This window comes from Rhinopithecus bieti, unplaced genomic scaffold, assembly GCF_001698545.2.
Source record: "Rhinopithecus bieti isolate Rb0 unplaced genomic scaffold, ASM169854v2 scaffold_5101, whole genome shotgun sequence".
NCBI classification, from domain to species: domain Eukaryota; kingdom Metazoa; phylum Chordata; class Mammalia; order Primates; family Cercopithecidae; genus Rhinopithecus; species Rhinopithecus bieti.
Window position 1 is genome coordinate 320,440 of NW_016804853.1, and position 7,827 is coordinate 328,266.

General features: G+C 45.9%; 1 pseudogene; it reads left to right on the forward strand.

Annotated features, from left to right (window-relative positions):
- Nucleotides 1-657: 657 nt before the first annotated feature.
- LOC108528730 (nucleolar transcription factor 1-like) lies at nt 658-5,443 on the forward strand (annotated as a pseudogene).
- The last annotated feature ends 2,384 nt before the right edge of the window (nt 5,444-7,827 follow it).

A 7,827-nucleotide genomic window follows, 5' to 3' on the forward strand; every position in this document is an offset into this window, starting at 1 on the left:
ACTCCAGCCTGGGCAATAGAAACCCTATCTCAAAAAACAAACAAACAAACAAAAAGCAAAGAAAATAAATTCCATATATTTTTAAAGTTCATAATGAGTGAAGTAGTCCATATATAATTTCTAAATAAACGAATATGCATATATGAGGAGCATGCACTCAACATTTTTTACTGATAGCTTGGAGACCACTGGTCCACATAAATTCAAGGCTGATCTGAGTGCAATGGTGTTTACAACTAATCAATCACAACCAGTTACAGACATCTTTGTTCCTTCTCCATTCCCATTGCTCCACTTGACTAGCCTTAAAACATATATAAAAAGTAAATAAAATTTTAAAAAAAATTTTAATTCAAATGATCTTACCTTTCCAGTTTCCTTATCAGCTTTGATTGGGTATAATAGGAGGTGAGCAAAACTGAGTCATTCATAAAAGTTTCCCTCAATAATCCACACTGATGAACAGAGCAGATTCATTGATAGATAAACAATTTCTTTTATTTTGCATATCTTTAAAAAAATTTTTTTGTACAGACAGTGAGCTGTGATCACACCACAGCACTCCAGCTTGAGTAATAGAGCGAGACTCTGTCTCAAAAAAACCTAAAAAGTGAATAATCAATAAATATAAAAATATTTGTCAGTGTACCTATAACAATGCCTTTAGTAAATAAAAGGTAAAATCGTAAAGTTTTTGGAGGCAAATATAGAAGAATATCTTCAGGACTCAAGGGTAAGCAAGAGTTTCTAAGGTTCAGAAGGCAAAATCACAAAAAAAACATTTGATACATTGAAATTTGTTTAAATTAAAAACTTCTGCTCATCAAAAGACAATTAAGAAAATGCACAGGTGGCCGGGCACGGTGACTCTCGCCTATAATCCCAGCACTTTGGGAGGCCGAGGCAAGTGGATCACTTGAGGCCAGGAGTTCAAGACCAGCCTAGCCAACATGGTGAAATCCTGTCTCTACAAAAAATACAAAAGTTAGCCAGGCGTGGTGGCACATGCATGTGGTTCCAGCTACTGGTGAGGCTGGGGCACAAGAATCGCTTGAACTCAGGAGGTAGAGGTTGCAGTGAGCCAAGATTGGGCCATTGTACTCCAGCCTGGGCAACAGAGAGAGACTCTGTCTCAAAAAAAAAAAAAAAAAGAAAGAAATAAAGAAAAGAAAAGAAAATTCACAGGCAAGCTACAGACTGGGAGAAAGTATTTGCAAAACATACCCGTGACTAAGGACTTATATCTAGGATATACAAGTAATTCAATAATAAAAAGACAACTAATTCAATTTTAAAAGGGCAGAAGTAACATTTCATAAAATATATAAAAATAGACAATAGGTCAGGCCTGGTGGCTCATGCCAGTAATCCCAGCACTATGGGAGGCCGAGGTGGGTGGGTCACTTGAGGTCAGGAGTTCGAGACCAGCCTGGCCAATATGGTGAAACCCCCATCTCTACTAAAAAAAAGTAATAATAATTTTAAAAAAAATTAGCCAGGCATGGTGGTAGGTGCCTGTAGTCCCAGTTACTCCAGAGGCTAAGTCAGGAGAATTGCTTGAACCCAGGAGGCAGAGGTTGCAGTAAGCCGAGATGGTGCCACTGCACTTCAGCCTGAGTGACAGAGGGAGACTTTGTCTCAAAAAAAAAAAAAAAAAAGCAATAAACACATAAAAACGATGAGTGATTTATTCATTAATTCTACAAACATTCACTGAGTATTATACACCAGGAGTTGGGAGCAGTTTTCGTGTAGGAAGGGAAGGGTGCATGCTGTTGAGCTGGACTGCAGGAGCTGGGGTAAGAGTTAGGAAAAAGAGGAGGGGCACACTGTCATACCCACGGATCCATTAAGTCTGATAGGATCTTGGCTGGGTCTCTCTGAGAGTGCGGACCTGCGTCCCTCCCTCCCCTTTGGCAGGTGGCGAGGGATAGAAAGCCCCTCATCTCTCAGCCTGTCTGAGCAGAGACTGGTATGTCTTCTAAAGGGCGAAGTGACTTTGACCCTGGGTTGCCGCCAGCACAACCAAGGAGGTGGCTGGACAACTGGAGGATGAACAGAGAAGCCCATCCACCACTGACCCAGAAATGGCCACCTTCAAAGACCAAGATCACCGGTCCCAGGAAGATATGCTGACTTTGCTGGAATGCATGAAGAATAGCCTTCCAACCAATAACAGTTACAAGTTCAAAACCACCTAATTACATATGGGGACAAAGTAGCATTTAAAGATTTCTGGAGACATGACAAGTTCAATAGGTAGAGATTTCTTTTTTCTTCTTCTTCTTCTCCTTCTTCTTCTTTTTGGCTTTGTTTTGTTTTCTAGACAGGATCTTAATATGTCACTCAGGCTGGAGTGCACTGATATGATCATAGCTGATTGCAGCCTCAAACTCCTGGGCTCATGCAATCTTCCTGCCTCAGTTTCTGGAGTAGCTGGACCCACAGGTGTGAGTCATCACACAGGGCTAATTAAAACAAATTTTTTTTAGAGATGGGGTCAGAAATGGGTGTTGGCCAGGCTGGTTTCAAACTCGCAGCCTTAAGCATCCTCCCACCTTGGCCTTCCAAAGTACTGGGATTACAAGCATGAGCCTCTGTGCCTGGCCTAAATGGGTGAAAATTTATAACAAGGTGAGGAAGTTGTGCATTTTGACAGAATTGATCCTCAAGGCCAGAAACATGTTAAAATCCTTAAAAGGTTAATCTCAAAACCTCAAACAACACCCCGACTTCCCAAAGAAGTCTCTGATCTCTTATTTCCACTTCTTTATGGAGAAGCAGGCCAAGTGTGCAAAACTCCACCCTGAGATAAATAATCTGGACTTCACCAAGATTCTGTCCAAGAAATAAAAGGAGTCTCCCAAGAAGATGAAAATGAAATACATGCAGGACTTTCCAAGACAGAAACAGAGTTGGAGTGAAACCTGGCCCATTTCAGGAAGGATCATCCTAACTTAATCGAGAATGCCAAGAAGCCAGACATCCCCAAGAAGCTCAACTCCCCGACCCAGCAGCTGTGGTACACCCATCGGAAGAAAGAGTTTAGTGTATGTTTGTTTTTGGGTTTTGTTCTGAGACAAGGTCTCATTCTGTCACCCAGCCTGGCCAACATGGTGAAACCCCCATCTCTACTAAAAAAATAAAAAAATAAAAATAAATAAAAATCAGCCAGGCATGGTGGTAGGTGCCTGTAGTCCCAGCTACTCAAGAGGCTATCATGGCTCACTGCAGCCTCAACCTCTCAGGCTCAAGCGGTCCTCCCACCTCAGCCTCCCTAGTAGCTGGGACTACAGGCACACACCACCATGCCCAGCTAATTTTTAAACATTTTGTGTAGAGACAGGATTTCACTATGTTGCTCAGGCTGGTCTTGAATCCTGGGCTCAAGCAATCCACCCACCTTGGCCCCCCAAAGTGCTGAGCTTGTAGGCATGAGCCACTGTGCCAGGCCAAGAAGGTATATCTTAAAGTATGGCCAGATGCCCCTACAAAGGAGGTGAAGGACTTTCTGGAGAAGTAGTGCTCTCAGCTCTCAGACAGAAAAAAAAAAAAAAAAAACACTAAAATGGATTCATGAGGCTCCAGGAGCAGTGGAAACAGTACAAGGAGATCATGCAGACCTATATCCAGGAGCACCCTGAGCCGAACATCTTTGAGGAGGGCCCCATCAAGTCCACCCTCACCAAGGCTGAACACCAGCTCAAGGACAAATTTGATGGGTGACCCACCAAACCACCGCAGAACAGCTACTCACTGTACTGCGGAGCTCATGGCCAACAGGAAGGACGTGCTCAGCACGGAGCGCGCGATATGCCGTGGGGCCAGCAGTGGAAGCTGCTCTCCCAGAAAGAGAAGGAAGCCTATGTGCGACCAGAAAACAAAAGATTATGAGGTGGAGCTGCTGCATTTTCTCAGGAGCCTGCCCCAGGAGGAGCAGCAGCAGGTCCTGTGGGAGGAGAGCGTGCTGAACATCAACAAGAAGCAAGCCACCCACCCGGCCTCCAATAAGCCAGCCCAGGAAGAAGGTAAGGAAGCCTCTGAGAAGCCCACGTGGCTTCTCGGTGGATGGAAATTGGCAGCCATCTCCCGGAGTCAGAAGAAGCACTACAAAAGCTGGCCAATGAGCAGCAAAAGCGTATAAGGTGCACCTGGACCCCTGGGTTAAGTGTCTCTGTCCCCCAGTGGGCCATGTTCATCTGCCCCCGGGAAAAGCGGCGGCAGCTGCAGGAGGAGCAGCCTGGGTTCTTGGAGAGCAAGCTGGCCTGCATGCTGGCCCGAAGGTGAAGTGACTTGTCTGAGAAGCGCAAGTACAAGGCCAGAGAGCAAGCCGGGCAGGGAGTGCCAGGAACTCAGCAAGCCGCCTGAGTCACCCAAGAGAGCACAGGAGATCTGGCAAGAGAGCATCATCAGCAACTACCTGGCCTGCTTCAAGAACGACCGGGTGAAGGCCTCGAAAGCCATGGAGGTGGCCTGGAATCACAAGGAGGAGAACCTGATGTGAATTGAGAAGGCAGCCAAAGACCAAAAGCGATGAGAGAGCTCAGTGAGATGCGGGCACTTCTAGCTGCTACAGACTCTTCCAAGATGATGAAATTCCAGGGAGGAAGCAAGAAGCCTCATGAACCGGTACCAGAAATTCTTCCAGGAACTGCTGTGCAACGGGGAGCTGAAACACCTGCCACAGATGGAGCGCATGGTGGATGGAAATTGGCAGCCATCTCCCGGAGCCAGAAGGAGCACTACAAAAAGCTGGTCAATGAGCAGCAAAAGTGTACAAGGTGCACCTGGACACCTGGGTTAAGGGTCTCTGTCCCCAGGACTACACAGCCTAGAAAAAGCACATCTCTGATAAATGTAAGAGCATGACCAAGCTGCGGACTCGAACTCCTCTGAGTCCAGACAAATGATCCTGCAGTCCAAGTCAGAGTCCTAGGAGGATGATAAAGAGGATAAGGGCCATGAGAACAAGGATGGGGAAAACGTGTGAAACCTGGCCCATTTCAGGAAGGATCATTCCAACTTAATCAAGAATGTCAAGAAGTCAGACATCCCCAAGAAGCTCACCCCTCCCCGCAACCAGCAACTGTGGTACACTCATGAGAAGGTGTTTTGTGTATATGTGTTTTTTTGTTTTGAGACAGGATTTCTCTTTGTCGCCCAGGCTGGAGTGCAGTGGTGCGATCATGGCTCTCTGTAGCCTCAACTCCCAGGCTCAAGTGATCCTCCCACCTCAGCCTCCTGAGTAGCTGGGACTACAGGCACATGCTACCATGCCTGGCTATGAGAATGGGGACTCCTCTGAGGATGGCAGAACTCCTCTGAGTCAAGCAGCAAGGGAGGGGATGAGAATGAGGAGTATGATGAGGATGAAGATGAGTCCATGGGCAGCAGCTCCAGCTCCTCCTCTTCAGGGAACTCCTCAGACCCTGAATCCAGCTGAGGCTCAGCCCCACCCTAGGGCAGCCAGGGAGAGTCCAGGAGCTCCCCTCCCCAGCTGGCCACCTTTGTTTCTCCCCCATGTCTATCCCCTCCCCACTGGCCTCCCCCACTTTCTTTCTTCCTTTCTTTCCTTTTTAAACAAAATGGGGATGGAGCCTGGAGGAGTCCAGGCCAGCACTTTGCAACCTTAGAGACATTAGCCCTGGGGGGTCCTCCAGGGAGTGCAACCATCAGACTGAGCCAGTCCCAGACCAACTGGGCCCACCCCACCCACTTCTGCGCTTGCGGTTCCAGCATGGACAATGGATAGGGGAATGGGGTTGGGGGTGAGTGTGTCCCAAAGAATTCAGTGAGCCCTTCGACACCTGCAGCCCAATGCAAGATGGGGTGGAAGCTTGGGGAGGACTCCTTTCTTCCCAAGGAGCCTGCCACTGAGACCCCCAAATTAGAACTGGAAGCAGGGAACATTTTGGGAGAGGAAGGAGGTGTCTTTGAGAAAATAGGCCCTGTCCTGATATCCCTCTCCCCTACTCCCTGGGGAACCACTCATGGGGGAGGGAGCAGAAGTGTTTTTTGTATAGGTGTATGTATATATTTTGTAAGCTCTGAGTCATCAACGAGACATTTCCTACCAAGTATATATACAAACACACACATACATATATATACATACTATACATATATATACACACACACACCAAGTGAATAAGACAACAACTGTGCTCCTAAGGGCCTCATTGTTTGGTGGGGAGTCAATTAAACAGACTCCTGAAGCACAGTGATGAGCGCTATTATAAACTGCTGTATAGCTTTTCATCTACACATACCTGCACATACATCTATACTCACTTATGCATGTACACATATTGTTTTTTCTTTTTTTAATTTTATTTATTTATTCATTTATTTTTGAGACATAGTCTCACTCTGTTGCCCAGGCTGGAGTGCAGTGGCGCGATCTCAGCTTTCTGCAACCTCTGCCTCCTGGGTTCAAGCGATTCTCCTGCCCCAGCCTCCTGAGTAGCTGGGATTACAGGCACACGCCACCATGCCTGGTTGATTTTTATATTTTTAGTAGAGATGGGGGTTTTACCATGTTGGTCAGGCTGGTCTTGAACTCCTGATCTTGTGATCTGCCTGCCTTGGCCTCCCAAAGTGCTGGGATTACAGGCGTGAGCCACCGGTCTCAGTCTTATTTTATTTATTTCTGAGACAGGGTCTCGCTCTGTCACCCAGGTGGGAGTGCAGTGGCACAATCACAGCTCACTGCAACTTCGACTTCCTGGGCTCAAGCAGTCCTCCCACCTCAGCTTCTCCAGTAGTTGGGACCACAGTCACGCGCCACCACGTCAAGCTAATTTTTGTATTTTTTGGTAGAAATAGGGTTAGTTTCACCATGTTGCCAAAAGGCTGGTCTCAAACTCCTGATCTCAAGCAGTGTATCCACCTTGGCCTCCCAAAATGTTGGGGTTACAGGCATGAACCACCATGCCTGGCCTCTTGGTACTATTTTGACTGGGATGGAACTCAGGGGAAAATTCTTTGGTGCTGGAATGTTCTAAATACTTGATTTGGGTGATTACATTATATTTGATATTTATGTTGATGGTACTAAATTAGACCTCAGTAAACATTTTTAAAAGATAAGTTGCACGTGCTTCTGCTCTCATGAATATCATAAAGTCGTTAAAAGTACAGCATGTTAAAATTTACAATAGAAGGCAAAATACGTTCAAAGTGATAGATTTAAGGGAAAGTATGGCTAAGGAGATCTTGGAGGCGAAACCAGCTCCTCATCCAATACCTACGTGAACTTGGGCATTGCTTTGTTTCTGTAAGCCTCATTTCCCTGCTCTATAAAATGTGAGTCATGGTGCTTGCCTGCCAGGATTGTAGTGAGGATTAGATGGAATCCCTTATGGAAGGCACTTAGCATAGTGCTTGGCACACAGCAGAGTTGAGCAAGTTTCAGCTCATATTATAATTATTCCTAAAAACCCTAACTCCATGGTGAGTATAAATTCTCACAGCCACAGTAGTCCACAAGCCTCAAGTGAGGCTTTCTTCTTTTTATTTTTTAATTTTATTTATTTATTTATTTATTTATTTATTTATTTATTTATTTATTTTTGAGACAGGGCCTTCTATGCTGCCCATGCTGGTCTCCGACTCCTGGGCTCAAAGGATCCTCCTGCCTCAGTTTCCCAAAATGCTGGGATCACAGGCATAAGCCACGGCACCCTGACTATAACTGAGCGTTTCTTTATTTTTTCCATAGGTCAACTTAATCTCTGATTGAGCCCTTGTTCGCTGGGTGGCAGAAAATAATTTTTTTTTTCTTTTTGAGACAGAGTCTCTCTGTTGCCCAGGCTGTAGTGCAGTGGC